At 37.0% G+C, this 16,914-nt stretch overlaps 1 protein-coding gene across 12 annotated transcripts in view; it reads right to left on the bottom strand.

Annotated features, from left to right (window-relative positions):
* Nucleotides 1–16,914, bottom strand: part of GRIP1 (glutamate receptor interacting protein 1) — a 309,100-nt gene that overhangs the window by 129,389 nt on the left and 162,797 nt on the right. The window lies entirely within an intron of this gene.

The following is a 16,914-nucleotide window of genomic DNA, read 5'->3' as shown; positions in this document are numbered from 1 at the left end:
CAATTCTCATGTACACTGCACAGGGAACATGGGCATCTAGCAGGAGGTCTGTCAGTTCAGGGTCACAGTAGAGATGCACCCACTTTCTCAGCATCAACGTGCAGATCTAGCCAAATGACAAAATGACAAAACTAACATTTTCAAGATTACTGTGGGTACTTATGCCTCTATATCTCAGTGAAAAACCCTCTTACATTTCACCTGCTGGCTTTCCCACACTTCTTGATAAAAAAAATTATTGTTTAAGGTAATTTTCCCTATAATTTGTCATACTTGATTGAGAAGTTCCTTCAGAGACTTTTTAAAGAACCTGAACTTTTTTGTTCAGAAATATTAGACGTAGAACTGCTAAAGCAGTATCGGCTACATTTCTGAATCTTACAGATGCTATTTCTAAAATTACATTTTAGACATTTACAATAGATGGATTTCTAAAATTACATTTACTAGTCCAAACTGTTTTATATACAGGTAAAAGATGCCTTAAGTTATTCCCTCAAGTACATCCTTATTTTCATAACAGGCAAATACCTAAAGGCTATTAAAATGAATGTATTAATTAAACATACTATGGAATACAGAAAGAGTTTAATCACTGACATTTTATTCAGCACTTGAATTTCCAGAGTGTTGCACTAAAAAAAGACTTAGAGACAGAGTAAAGGCTTGAAGGCCTATTGCTTTTGCAAACAACCTTCCTCTCTGGAAGCCAAACTTTATAGAAATCCGAATCACCAGGAAAATTACAAAGATTCTTGTACATAACTTGAAAATAAAATAGATAATGAAATCACAACAGTGTTAAAGAAGAGGAGAGGCCAAAGTGCCTTTTTTGTTGTTGTTATTTTGTATTCTCTGAACCATTAATCTCAAATTAAAGCAAGACAAAATCTGAGGTACAAGATGTCCTAGCCTCCTAAAGTTCTGCGGAGGAAATGCAAATGTGAAATTGGAGCTCTTTTGAGAAGGTTTTGAAAACCTGAACTGATAAAACTTACAATTGATAAAAATCCTACTATTTGTTTCAAAGGGGATTTGGTTCAACAAAGTAGGAAAAACTAAAACCAGAGTATTCGCACGTTGTAGGATGACTTGCTGAAGCTCCTAACGGCAAACTGCATACTTTTGCCAAATCTTGCTATGATCTATGAGAATGTAAGATCCTGAAGACGTCATAGTGCCTGACCTACTGCAGTTGAAATGGATATACACACCTAAATGTGGGGAGGGGATTTGTAAGGGCTGGAAAATTAAACACTTGCCTATGGTCTAACTAACTTTGGTCTAATGCTCAGCACGTACTTCTGCAACAGCAGCTCCGAGTATAATGGGAGTCACCAAATAAGTTTTTCAAGGTTCTTTCACTGTAGTTTGATTCTCTTGAGGCTGTTTTTGCTCATAACAAGTTTCATATCTCTCAGAATGTGCAAAAAGACAAAGCATTATGTGCATGCATGCCATACGTGCTTCCCTGTATGCATATAAATCTATGTCCATCCAAATGACACACCTACTAATATACACTGCTTACTGTCTTAATACCTGCATAAATATGGTACGGAGTTTTTTAACAAATACCAAAGATGGTCACAGTAATGTGCAAGCACAACGCTGCAAAGCCACCAAAAAGACAAAAGCAGAATGCATAATGAAGTGAAGTGCGGCTTCTTCCTGCCAGTAATTACATTTGCATAAGAGCAACTCCAACCACTATCATTTATCATTTCTGGGGATAGAAATCTATGACTGTATGTTACATATTTATCTAATTAAGAAATCTATTGCAGCACTAGAAATGTTTGTTTAGCATATAAAATATACTTGAAAAGTTTTCAAGAAATGGAGAAAACATACAGCTACATCTCTTGCAGTACTTCATAATCTACCAAGCATCTTAAGTTTGAAAGGTAATAACAATGCAACTGGCTGCCAGCCTAATCTCCCTAATGACCTGCATTTCACAGTTGTTAACACAGTTATCAGAGTCACACTATCACAGAATTCTGACGAAATGAAGTGGGAACAACAGCAAAATGCTTCTCAATCCTCATTTTAATGTGATTTTTTCCAACGAGTTCTGCTATTTCTATTAAGAGGCAAGCTGCAGCAGTATTTTCACTGGAGTGCAATTTTTCAAATACTTATGCAGATGCTTGGAGAACCAACCCCTACAAGACTAATTAATGTGCACAGAATTCAGATAAAATTATCCATATATAAATAAGTTTTGAAAGAATTAATACATGCAAACATACTAGATGGCTCAGGCTAATACACAGAAGATAATTTAAACATAGACTTATGAAGTAAAACTCATTAAGAACCAGCTATAAAACAGAATGTGATCCTGTTTGAAATCTTTCATCTCAATCTTTGAAAATTTTCCTCATCCCAAGGAATTTAGCTTCTTACTAAGGCTGGGAATAATTTAACCTCCAATTAGAACTTCACCTGAATGCCTTATATACAGCACACCTCTACCTGTGGCACAGTAAAAATCCCTGTATTAAAACTGCTACCAAGTAAAATGTCAGAATTTTATACTTCATGGTTAAATAACTTCCTTCAAAATTAGTCCAATACTTAATCTGTACCCAAGCACTACTTCTGCATGTACAGACACAGTAAGTATTTGTAATTTTTTAAGTCCTTGCAAATTTGTGTGTCACAGATATACAGAAGGTCTTCCAATGTTAACACCTAAGTTAAGTTCCAGCCTGGAAGAAAGACTGAACCACTTAGTACTTCACCTACTGTACTGTTTATTCTGAAGCTAAAGCTGACTAGGGCATAAAATGAGTTTTTCAAGGTTCCTTCATAGCCCTTGAGACTCATTCTACATTTAACAACTTTTAAAACCCTCATGATGCTCAGAAACACACAACAGTTTATTTCATGGAAACCTGTATCAAATTGCACTTGTATCCAGCTTAATATTTATCCTTTACCCTTGGTGTCTACACCAAACAATTGTGAGAGGCCATGAAGAACTCTCATGGTAACTTGCCAGTCATCTTTCAGCCAAAATTCTATGATTCTCTCTCCACCTCTAAAAACTACCTGTTTTTAAGGTAACAAAAGAAAGGTCACTCTAACCTCCAAATAAAATACACAAGCATCCATTAATATGACATACTTCATAAGTCTTTCAGATTTCATACAAATATGATTGATGTTTCCCACTGTGTATAATTCCTTGTGGAATCCTATTTTTCAACACTAAAAAACAGAATTATTTCAGTGAAAATCTGGTGATTAATCACGATCAACTGTCACAACTAATTTAACTTTAATTCTATGAAAAGCTTTTCTATACAATCCAAGTAAAGATATACATTTTAATGTGCAGGCGAAGAAAGCAATAGCATACTTAATGTACTTTTTCTTTTTTTCCACTGAGAAAGTAAATTCCCCAGCTTTAGAATACTAAACTATTGCTTAGTTCTACAAAGTAATTTACAACTCTACATGAAATACAGATATATTTGGCATTATTTTTCAAGTGCTTTCATTTATTGGTATTTCTTTTATGTGAGTCTTATCAGTTTACAGCACAACATTTAAGTGTTTCAATATAAAGAACGCATCTTTGGGAAGAACCAAAGTTTTCCATATCAGTTTTCCATATCAGATATTCACCATATCAGTTTTCCATCACCATAGAATGCATCAGACCTTATAAAAAAACTGAGCTTCCTTCAAAACTGGGGGGAAAAAAGAGCTTTGTGCCTTGGAAGGACTTTGCTGCATATTCTTAATACATTTCAGCAAAAAAGATGAATGGACAAACTGAGAGAAGTCATTGTAACACTACAACAAAGTGACTGGTGCAAAAAGCAGAGAGAACTGCAGGATAACTCTATCTATTCAGCTGGTACAGCTGCCTATATTTACACCAATGGTGAAACTACTAACATGGTGTAATTTAATGCAGTGTGTCTTTTGTATCATTCTAATTTATAGTTATATCCCTTTTCATAGCAATCCTTAACAAGATTATTAAGGCAATTTGTTAGTTGTCATCACTATACTTTCAACTCTTGCCTTAAGTACACTATATAATTCACAATGCTAGCATGTGGTAGGAACCATGCATTGATCAGAGAGCTAGAACCAGTAAATAAATGAAAAGTTTAAAGTTTTGGGTGACAAAAGAAAAACTGCATAAATCCCCCAGGAAATGAAAACTATTATCAATTACTTGATTGCTTCATAGAATCGTCCACTTTTACCAAAATTGGAACAAAAGCCCTGAAAGTCCATACTGCTACTTAATGATGCATTTAGGAAATTACCACTGCATTAGCAGTTTAAAATGTTGCATGTTTGGAAATAGTTGAATGACTTCAGGTCTACCCTCTGCCTCAGAAAAGGTGTAACTGAATATGTCATTCTCCTGATTGATATATGCCTCCACAGATGGAACTTTGAAATTTCTATACATAACATGAAAGAAATTATTTAACATGTGTAAAAATGGCATTATTTTACACTGGGTGACATGTGGATATTGAATGGTTATTTCTAACTGCAGCAAGACTTCAATTTCTGAAACGCTTAATTTATCTTTCACAAATACCTAGTGCAAAACAACAAAGATATCTAGTGAAAAGATGCAACCTGAAGGAGATCAAAACCAAATTCAATGGCAAAGAAGTATTTCAACAGAGACATGTTTCCTAGCAGTTAAACCAAAAAATCACAACCTGGAGATACTGATGTCTTCTCAGCTAACATCTGTCGCTCAGAGTCCCTCTCCTTACAGCTGTTTCTGGAAAGCTCATTTGCTTTCTTACACTTCAATGTCTGGACCCAGAGTCAAGGTCAGGGATTACATTATCTTTCCTTGGCTCCCAAAATTTTAAGCAGGAAGTGTGGCCAGGTAACATGAGGCTCTGCTCATCCCCATCAGATTCATCCTCACAGAGTTTGTGTCCTGTGGTGGTCTAAATCCAGACAGCCCCACAGGCAGAGAAGGGGAATTGAAGCACAGAAGCCTCACACTCAAGTCCTGAGGTGAAATCATAGCACTCTGGCTCAAAAGCAAACTACCACAAACCAGGATAATATTTCCAACCTTACCTTTAGAAGGTTCTAAAAAAACAAACATGAAATCACAAGCATCAAATGTTTTTTACCACATCATGGAGCTGTATCACCGTCTTTGGCCAATATCCCTAGACAGAGGATAAAAAGAGACTGGAAACTCACTGAGAGCCCATGGGAACTGCAGAGTATAAAGAGGGGACTTGACTGGACCACAGCTGTAAATGATGCTTTCCTTGTATTCTATCCAAGACACAAGGATTCACAGTTTGTGTATGCAAATAGGAGCCACTCCTGCTCCTGAAGTCAGGGTTGTTTTGAAAAGGAGAAAACTACAGAAAAGACACGTGAATGCAGTGTACAGAACCTGTTATCATTTAACTTCTTTAATGTATAAACACAATTGCCTTAAGGCAAAAATATCAATCACCTTCACACTATAAAAATAGTATCTGATAATTTGAATTATTTTCTGCACAGCAAACTAGGAGACAAAATTCTGGCATCATATAAAAATCAAATAAAACTCCTGTTTTACATTAATTATTGTCAACACATTACTGTAGGGTTTGCAAATCAGTTAAATTTTACTCTGAAGAGGCTCTCTCAAGTAACAAAGGAATAGACAAGTAAAAAAAAACCAAACCACAAATTCTTTCAAAATTGAATAGAGGTGATCTCAGACACAGGCAGAAAACAAGAAAACACAAATATTTAGTGCTAAGAACTTAAAAAAATCTCACCATCTCTCTGCCAAATTACTGCTATGGAAAACAGTGCAGCAGCGAGAGATGTTTGGTAAGCATGATACCACATGACCATGAGGAATTAAAAGTATTTCCAGATAAAACAGAATATTCTTGACCATCCTTGGAGTGAAATACTGTCATCATCCTCTTAATTGTTCCTCATTCAAAATGAAGAACTGTAATTATGTACATTCACAAAGTCTAACCTCCACAATTCTCTCACCATTCTCCACTCAAGAGTGTTTTTAATTTTGTTTATAAATACAAATATCAGTTTAAAAAAGACAAAACAAAAAATTGTATTACAGAATATAACAGTGATTAAAATATTTTTAAGGGATCTGCAAAATCAAGTTTGAAAAGAATATACAGTCAACTCAATAGAGCATCAAAAACATGGCTCTCAATCTGACCAAAAGTAAAGTTACCAATTTTTTATAATCTGAGAGTTTAGACTTCAGCCAAAATCTTCATGATAACAGGATAACTATGTACAACTTCAATGCATAAAGCAATGATTACCAATTCTCAATGGCAGCCCAAAGTACTGCCTTGTGAAAACATTAACAATCCAAAATACAGCTACCTAGAAGTGCTGCAAGATGTTCTGAATAAAACAATATGAAATGGTGTAACTGCTAAAGTTTGAATACTGACAGTTTTAAGAGTTCAGTCAGCAAGGCACTTGATTTGTACAGAGTAAAAAATATATTTATATATCTATATAAATACATAGATATAAAAATATTATCCCAGTTAGGTAGCAGCAGTGTGATCTGCCAGCTTTGTCTGACAGCATCTTTCACTCCTGAGAATATTGCACTACAGCAGTATTTAGATGGTTGCTTGAGAAATGGTTGAAACAAGCCAGCATTTGCTAGAATATAAACCCAGAATTAAATTACAGCCGACATTTCTCAAACTGCAAATATTTTAAACAACTTTATAAAATAGCCAAGTTGTATTACTGACAGATACCTTTAACGTCAGTAAACAGTTTTGAAGCATTATAAGCCATTATTATAAAGAAACCTTCCAACTCTTGATCAATGCACCTATGCAGCAACAAGCTGTTAAAATACACACTATAAATTTATTATTCCTTTATAAATGACAGCCAGATATAGCTGTGACTTTTAGCAACATGAAATGCTGGAGAAAAGAGGTATTTAAAGACAAGGGATTTTAAATCCTTAGGGAAAGAACCTTAGGATAAAGTCTTTAGAGGTCCAAGGATCACCTAAAGGATGAAGACTAGTGAATGCTATACAAAAGCTGGTGCATTTCTCCAGCTAAGCTTATGTGATGAGCCCTCATGTCTACATGGTACTGCTTCTGCAGCTTTATAGCTGGAAATAATCTAGGGACCATCCAAAGAGTCTGCCAATTACTACCCCTCAAAACTCCAAGCTGTGATTTCTTACCTATTCTGAGTGGAACAGGTTTGACAGAGTTGCAGAAATGCTCTCCCAACATTAACTATCACGTAGCTGCTCAATCCCCAGTCTAGCACAGCCATGCTGCTCATCAAATACACAGCATCTGTACTTATCTCATGTATAATACAACCATATATATATATATTCACACATATAGATATATATAAATGTATCTAAAGCTTCACAATCAGATCCTAGCCAGCTTTTCCGTATTAAAATGATCTCTTTTTTCTTACATCTGACACCTGGGGCTAGAGCACAGTATGCATTCAGATTTTCAGCATTTGCACCTACAATTTTGGTTCTCCAAACTTCGTTGGAACAGCTACACAGAATGCTTTCAAAATCAAATCTGGACCAGTAAGATTAGAAACAGAGAAATAGATTTGGATGTGCTCATTGGCACAGACACCACGAAAGGAGAAGCTGAAGAGAAGGAGGCCAAGAACAAAACCTGAATGTAATTCATGATTCAAGGGGGTGGTATTAGATGAGCAAACGCTTCAGCAATATGCCGAATCCATTAGCAACTTCAAATCAGACAGACAGTCCCCATGGATTCATGTCACAAAACCTACATTTACAGGAAGACTATTCCCCTTTGCAGGAAAGGCTTACCAAGAATAAAAACCCTTGTAATGAAAACCAGCAAAGAGAATAAATTACCATACATTCTTTGTATTTCAGCTGCTCAGATAAAAATGTATGAGCTTCACGCTCTCTGCATGAGAACATTCCTGGATATCCCAATGACACCCTGACTGCAAACAAGGATGAAGAAGCTTTAATCCAAGCACATTCTCTCTGTTTCGCTTACATAATCTGTTTGTTGTTCTTCCTATTCAAGACAAAGTTGATCTTGAAATAGGAGGTTTGATTTTGTTCATCTTAACTCTTAATTAAAATTTTAAAAACTTAACAGTGAGGACATGTTTCCCCCTCCACATCTGCAGGGTAACAAGAGATCCATGTCATAAAGTATGTAGCAGGTATGTCTTCCAGAAAGCTCTCCTAAGGAAGAAAGTTTAGCTACCATTTTTCAAGCTTTATGATGTTTATGTAGTGAACAGAATTTTATTCATTTTTTGTTACATGCTGTAAAGCTACTATGTTTAACTTATTTTATATTTACCATCCAAATTGGAAGAATGGTCATTATCTCTTAGTTCTCATAACTTCAGCTCTCAAAGAATTATGAATTTGGGACTAACTATTCAAATGTCCTGCAACACTCTTTCTCATGCTATTTTTTTATACTCTGGAATAACCGATTAAAAATCATCTTTACAGATACAGCAAATGTTAATCTTTTTGCTTACAGATATGCAACAATAGTAATGTGACTGGTTGCAGTGAAAATTACTGTTGTAGATTTATCTCGCTATTCTAATGAAATTAAAATTTAGAATTATTCCTTCCTACATTGTTCAAATAGTTTATTGCAATGATTTGGGATTTGAACTGTTAGCTATAACCTCTGGCTTCAGCAGTAAGATAACTGCTGTATGTATGTGTCCACATATTGTGTGTATGTAAACACCTGTATATTTACACAAACACATAAATGCTCCATTTTTTATGATTTTTCAGTTGTTTTAGTATTTTCCGTCACAGCGAAAATTAAATGCAGAACAAAAGTTTGCTCTTCTTGATTTCATTTTCAGGCCCCTTGAAAATAGTGCATGGACTGTGAATAGCTCATGGCCCCCTCATTGAATTTTTCTGCTGTCACTGCCCATTACACTTTGTCATTATGTTTTGTCAGAATTATATAGAGATTTTTTCCTCTGAGTTTGTAAATTATTCATGATAACTTTGCAAGAGTCACTTGATGTGTTATCTTCAGCTTTGTAACCAACACTAACCATCTTGAAGTTTGTTACTGAACACTAATTGCCTACTCTATCCTTCTGCTATTCACCACAATTTCTGACACCTTCAGATATTCCTCTGCCTCCATCTGTAAAGGCACAGGCTTCACATATCACTGCATTTGATGTCTCAAAGATAAGCAGTGTAGATATACAACACATTAGATAGATCTTCTGCTCTTGGATAAGAAACACAATGATTTTAGTTTAAATCATCGTTTTTCCTCTTTCTTTACATTCAATCACAATGAACAACAAATGTTAACAGAATTAAATCAATAAAATTAAATTACATTCTGATTCTCAAACCTGGGCTAATAGTGAAATCTCAACAAAATACCTGAAAATATAACTTCTAACAGCTTAAGAAAACAAGCAGAAAACCACATTAACAAAAAGAATCTGAAAATACTTTCAGCTAACCATGAATCACTCAAATGTCTGAAAATACCATGTTTCAAGCAGGTTACTAAGCTCCACCTCTTCTGGTACCTTTTGGCATGACAAAGATGTCACTGTGGGACGGACTGGGGAACTTAGGGGGAACCAACCTAAACACAAGCCAATTGCTCTTTCCAACATCATCCCCCTGCTCTTTTCTTTTTATGGTAACATGGACAGTAGAACTTGCTGTGAAAAGATCACAGGAAATGTCACTTACTTCATTACTCTATGACTTAATTATGATTAAATAGATGGTGGGGGAGCTCATTACAGTAATTTTTTGGCTCCTGCATAATTCCTGAGCAATACGTGAAGGAGAGAAACTTACTATGGTGTGAATGAGCATCTGAGTGGATGCACAAGGGTGCTGAATGCTACCTTCAGTGGGACACTATGCTGGAAGTGTCAACTCGGGTCCTAATTGCTTCTAGGGCAGCTGTCCATAATATTCCATCAGGATCAGGACCATATTCCTTAAAATTCTCTACTGAAGATGACATCAAAGTAACTTCAAAGTTTCCTATACACAGTTGGTATCTCACAGATGTATTTTAAGTCATCTATTATAATATGCTACCCAGGGTATTACTTGAACCCCTGATAAACTGAATAATTCCCTCAGCATGTTTGCCTGGAGCTTTCAAAATGCGCTGGATGTGCAGACACAACATGCAAACCCCTTCAAAATGGTCCATGTGGCCAATGCCCATTCAAGAAAGTCCAACTTTCCTAACTGTCCAAAGGCAGAAATCAGGAAAATGTTTGGAAGTTTTTTCCCTATTCTCTTGGAAACCATGAAAAAGAAATAGCCTGGATTCAGTACTACCTTTGAGATCTCCTCTACCCAGCTACGTATTTGCAAAAGTAAAGGCACTTTTTTTGACAGTCAGGTAAAAAAAAACCATCACCAAAACACACAGTGTACTGTAGGAACAGAGCAGGTCTGAAATATGTGTTAAAAGTCAAACTGACTTGTCTAGAACTGCTAATGAACATTTCAATTATGGCTACACTGAGATATGAAATCTTGGAGACAGCTGAAAAGCTCAGTACTGGGCACATTCCAGCCCAACAACTCCAAGTTCTCAGTCTGGATAAATTGTGAGGATGTGAATCTCATGAAAAATAAGGGCAGAGTTTATACTCACATTCCTGCAGGGAGTAAGTGATGAAGATTTTCTGTTACACTGGACAAAGGAGATCTCCACACTGCACTACTGCCACAGATGCAGCAAAAAAGAAGTCAGCCTTACTCCCTGGGGCTACAGCTCCCACCTCAGTGCAGCTGTCAGCCAACATCGAGCAGCTGCTCTTCAATATTACATAGCATATGTGCACAGAAAGCGGCCCTCACAGGGTGTCTGCAGGAGCTGCTGCTGCTTTGGTGGCCTTGCCTGAACCTGACAAGGTCCACAACAGCAGCCCTGGAGAGGAAACTGTATTCTTCTGCAAAGGAACTCAAGCGTTTCCTAAGGCACGACCTACCTTCCACTTGTGCGTCAGGACAGGCTCCTGCTGCCTTGGAAGCTCTGGAACACTGAGTAAAAGTGGTCTTTGGGCACATTTATCACTGCATTACACAGCTCCAGGGTGAAAACAGAGACAAAATGTAACTAGACAATCTTCTGGACTGCTGAACTTCCCAAGGAACTCCCCCACCAACCCTGCACTTTCCTGCTATTTTTTTTTTAAAGTAGTAAAACAAAACCTAAACTAGAATCCCCATTTTCTTTGTTCCTCCTCATTCTTTGAGGAAACAGCTATTAAATAAAAAGTTTTTATGTCGGTTTATTTTTGAAGAATGTAATTTCTTTTTGCTTTCAAACCTTGTGTAGGTTTTGGGTTTTTTTTTTTTTTTTTTGTCCAGTAAAAAAGATCTGTTCATATTACACATTAGCTCAGGCTGTCAGGTTTTATCTCAATTCCTAACTCCTTTTAGCTCAATGAAACAAAATCTGCACTAAGTTTATGCTCAGGTTCAGCAAAATGAATTCCTCACCCAGAGGTGATATAACAATATCACATTATCTTAGGGTCTACAGAAATTTATGTGTATAAGCATGTCAGTGAAGGGAAAAAACCATATAAACCCTGTCACTGGAAAGCTTAAAATACTTAAAGGTGCCCTCCTTTTGGACTTCTGGGGAGAAGGAAATGATACATCAAAACTTAAGCCTCCTGTCATGGTAGGAAATTCCATCTTCGTCAATCATCACTGTCCTGTGATACAGCAGAGAACATGGCCACAATCTATTTGCAAATCTGTGCTGGTCTCTAAGAGGTCACAATACATACTGGATGCCCAGAAAAACAAAACTAAACAAATAATCAAACTAAAAATGGTCAAACTATTGGCCAACCAAAGCTAAATGCCAGAAACCATTTCTTCTGCCAGACAGAGCTGTCAAATTCTAGTTCACTAAAAGTATAAATGTTTCCTTAAGAGCAGTATGGATTTAAACTGTGCTTTATTGGTGACATTTACCAAAGTACTATGGTAATGCAGTCATTGGAATAGCTGGTATTTCCTTGCTTAATATCTTCCTCTATTCTCTGCTGAGAAGCTAAGGCAGAATAAACCTGTTAAATGTGACACTATTTCCAGTAACACATTTTCCCCCACAAAACTATGTCTAGTGTTTGTCTTTTTATAATCAGTCCAATCTGGAGCAATTTTTCTGCCCCAATACACTTTCAGGGAAGTCTCCTTTTCTAATAACAGCATAATTCCCAACAGCATTAATAAAAACTTCAAGGGATAAGATTGAAGTTGCAGTGGAGACTTACATAATACTTTTCATTTTTCTGTAATAACAACATTCTGGGCCGAAGCTTTCATTAACTTTTGCGTAAAGTCTTAGAAGGTTCTGAAATATTACAGGAGTGCTGCTTTAAAGCAAATGCCCAAAAGAAGAATGGAGGCACAAAGGATCAGTATCTTGAGAAATTCATACACTTGCAGGATGCCAACAGGACTCGGCCTGCAGTTTCTGAAATATCAGAACTGTGTGTCCAGCAGGACCAGGGCAGTGACTGTCCCCTGTACTCAGCACTGGTGAGGCCACACCTTGAATCCTGTGCTCAGTTCTGGGCCCCTCACTGCAGCACAGACCCTGAGGTGCTGGAGTGTGTCCAGAGAGGGGCAAGGGAGCAGGTGAAGGCTCTGGAGCACAAGTCTGAGGGAGCTGTGGGTGTTTAGCCTGGAGGAAAGAGGCTCAGGCCTCATCGCCCTCTCCAATTACCTGAAAGTACACAGGTAGGGCTGGTCTCTTCTCCAAGGAAAAAGCGATGGGATAGGGGGAAATGGCCACAAGTGCTGGGAGAGACTTAAATTGGATATTACAAAAAATTCCTTAATGGAATAGGTTGTCAAGCACTGGAACAGGCTGCCCAGGGATATGGTATGTAAAAGAAGTCCAGGTGTGCAATTTAGGGACATGTTTTACTGGTAGACTTGGTAGTGCTGTGTCAATGGTTGGACTCAATGATCTTAGAGGTCTTTTTCAATCTAAATGATCCTAAATGATTCTGTGAGAGTGAGGGAATGACATGGTGGTTGTGGTAACACTGAGGTAAATCAGTTTTGATGCAGAAGGTTCCATTAATTTAGATAATAAATAAATTTTAAAATTTTGATTTTTTTTTTCCCCTTGAGGAGAAAAAGAACATTGTTATGAACCACTCTCTTTTTGCTTGCAACTGGCTAAAACTTGGCCCTTTGTGATATTCTCCAACCAGGGCAGTCCTCCCTGCGTGCCCAGCTGAGCAGCCATCTCCCCAGGCCAGTAGAACTCCTGCAGAGAATGTAGATATGGCAGAAGAAATGAGATTATCCTTTGCTGATTTACTGACAGCTGCTTGCAGAGGTGCTGTAACCTGTGCTGACAGACTCGCCTGCTTAGGGGCCATGCCCAGAGCAGGACCTTCCCATGGCAGAAGCACATCAGCAGCAGCACAATATGAAATGCAGATGGGGCACTACTAAGCAGAGCCATGCTGGGAGACAGATTAAGCTGCAGAAATCTGCCTCAGAAGGCAGGTATGCTCTCACCCTATTGCACAGTGTTCCTCAGATTCAACAGACCCCCAGACTAAGATTATATAAAGCTCATGAGAGAATGAGTCTGTTCTTCACACAAGGAACCAGAGCCCATTTCCACCTGGAGCCTCAGCCTGCAATATATTCCCAAGACATCTAGGTAGTACTACACATGCTAGAAAAAACATTTCCCATGTTTTCCATATGTATATATCAGATATCAGAGCAACCACATCAGACACCAGCTGGTAAATCTGATAGATAAAAGATAACTAATGGCCACTTCCATCTCTTGATATGACTTCGGCTTTCTCTTCACACCCTACAGGCACCTGCATGCAATTATATCTGTTTATCTAAGCTAAAAAATTTCTCTGCAGAGCTCCAGCCATACACACACCCTCAAACCATAAGGGCTGCAGCATGCTCCTACTTTAACTAGTACATGCTAGATTTGGAAAGTATTTTTATGTGTTTCTTTTTTGTCAAAGCATTACATAGATTGGTTAGTATGCTGCTGTACTTCAGATCATCCTGAATAATTAATAGAGAGTTTGCCAGTTCTTGAATATATTAGTGGTGAAGAAATATTGCTTGAACTTCTGAACTGTGATTGGCTTGCTCTGGAAGAGAAAATCCTTTCTCCTTTCATTATTTCTTACAACAATACGTTCAAAGAATTCTTTTGAACAAAAAGACAATATTGCGAACTAATAATGCTCATTAAATATAATAAATCTGCCTCTTTTGTTCTTCACATACTCAGTGCTGGAAAGCCTAAATACCAATTATAGAAGGAACATCTTAACAAAAATTCATCTCTCTCCCTCTCCTTTAGCAATCATAATGCAGGCACTTACAATTTCAAAGCAATCCTAAAACAATCCTGGGCAAAGGCATTCTTAGGTGCAAATAAAAAAGTCAAAACTGGTGAAAAATCTAGAAGTGAAGACGTCATACAGGGTCTTCTCTGCAATCTCACAGTCTTTGCCAACTTCTGTAACTGTTCCTAACCAGCAATAAACAAATGGGAATAGGAGGATAGGGTTATCCCCAAGACCAGCATGGAGAGTGACACAAAACAGGTCGTGCCTACTCTTTGCCTTTGTTTCCTTATCTGACAAACAAGTCTTGCAACAAAACAATTTTTTTTAAACAAAAAAAACCAAAAAATTTCAAGTAGTACTAAGGAATGTTTTTGTTCTGGTTGTTTTTAAAATTGTATTTACTACATCACAAGCACTGAGAGCAATATCTGCCCTTGCTAACAGAGGTCCACAGCTCTCCCCTGTGGACTCTCTCCTGTCTTCTCATGAAGTCCCCACTAATGCCTGAGGAAGGGCTACAACTCTGGAGGTGGCCCTGAAGTTCCAACATGCTAGTGGAAAACAAATTTTCCAAATTTTGCTACTACTTTTTATTCTTTCACTGTAGTTTGTTTACTAAATCAGAGGAAGCACAGAAGTCACGTTCAGAAATAAAATGCAAAAAACTTGGAAATATGGACACATTGGATAAACAGGTGTTAAGTATGAAAAACTTCAAAGTGTATTCCTGAAACCCCAACCAAAATGCACAAAGCCAACAAATCCTTACTGACTGCCTATTTATTGAACTTACCAGACACAAGTTTTCTGAACCTTCAGAAATAATTTTAGAAAGACAGAGAAACAATATTTCAACATTTTAGGACATTTAAATGCCCCTAGAGATATTGTTATTTGTGATTTTTACTTCATTCAAAGCAAGCTGTTTACTCGGTTCTAGTAGTTAAATTTGTATTTCTAGAAGCAATTTATTGGCAAAAAGAGATCACATAATCAGAGTTACTATTAAAATAAGTCAAAGGCTGGTGACCAGGGATGAGTCTCTAAAACACTAGCAAGTTTGTAATAAAATACTATATAGCCTCAATGTCAACTCTCTAACACTCAATTTTAATTCCATTCTTTAAAAAAGAAATTGTGGCTTTGTGCGTGTTGTAGTTGCTTGTGCGCAAGGCAGAGCACAGCCTATGTCCAGCTACATTCAGAATTCATCCTTTGATGCTTTAGGCCCCAATCCAATTTTTAGATAACTGATCATCTTGTAAAATGGAGTGCAGCATCTTGCCTTTAAAGCTTGCTTTATCTCGCTGTATTGGAAACATACTGGGAGAATAAAAATATATGTCTGCAGAAAGGATCTGTATGCACAGTGGGTGATAAATTATCCTGAAGATAGGCTATAAAGCTTTGATGGGTGAGAGGCATTCCACTCAGCTCCTCACGCTCTGCCCTGTGTAACAACAGCTGACATCTTTATCAGAGTACTCCTATTCTGTTTCCATTATAATAAAATTCAGAATAACTTCACTGATCTGTATATGTACAGAACTGCATTCCTGACTCTAACGAAAAGACCCATTTCTGTGAGAAACTTTATACTACAGACACAGCTTCCTAAAAGTGCTGTTCTTCCAGCTAATAAAGGGAAAAAACAAACGTGTCCATACATCAATTAGCCACAGCCAAGGCGTTGTAATGCACTACTTGAAAGGCAATTTTTAAACTATAAAGTGGTTAAGTTACCTGTAAACCTGACCAGCCTACACATTTCAGCAACTTTTCGCTATTGTATGCTATATATGTATATTGCTCACTGTTTTACTTAACATAATAACTGTAAATTTTATTTAGCATACATATGCAATGTAAACCACAGGCTCTTTGGTATGCACAGCACACTGTTCAATGCCCAAGGTCTTATATGAATAAACTGGGTGGGGGAAACCCTAGTGTTTCCCCACTGCACAAAAAAATAATGCTACAATACAAGCAGCTGCACGAAGTGCAGATTTGAGGTTGCTTTTACAACTACAAATGTGGCCTTTCCTTATATTCACTTGGTCCAAATGTAAGCCACCATTCTCTCTGAGCCCAGTACTTCTCATAGTGAAAACTATAAAAGCAGCTACTACTTCAGATTCTTAATGTATCTTTTGGCTTAATGTGCTCTTTTGGGATAGAAAGGAGATAAAAAATTAAAATAATATATAAAAATTACAAGATTCTCTTCTCACTGCAAATTTTAGTACCTAGTATGGTAAAAATACCTTTTATCTTTTCAGAACCTTTTAACTACCTCCAACATTGCTTAAAATGTATATACATAGAGATTCAAATATGTATAGATAGTCACAATAAAGACATCGACCCAGCAATAGTTCAGCTCAAAAGTAAAAGCGTGAAATATTTATTAATGAAAGGAATCAGGTAATTAAAGCACAAACCCCCATCCACAATAAACATTTTAATAGCTATTAAAAAATGTGTAATGGAAAAATA

This window comes from Melospiza melodia, chromosome 4 (assembly GCF_035770615.1).
Source record: "Melospiza melodia melodia isolate bMelMel2 chromosome 4, bMelMel2.pri, whole genome shotgun sequence".
NCBI classification, from domain to species: domain Eukaryota; kingdom Metazoa; phylum Chordata; class Aves; order Passeriformes; family Passerellidae; genus Melospiza; species Melospiza melodia.
Note: the sequence above shows the minus strand (reverse complement) of the source record. Positions and strands in the feature narration are given on the sequence as shown.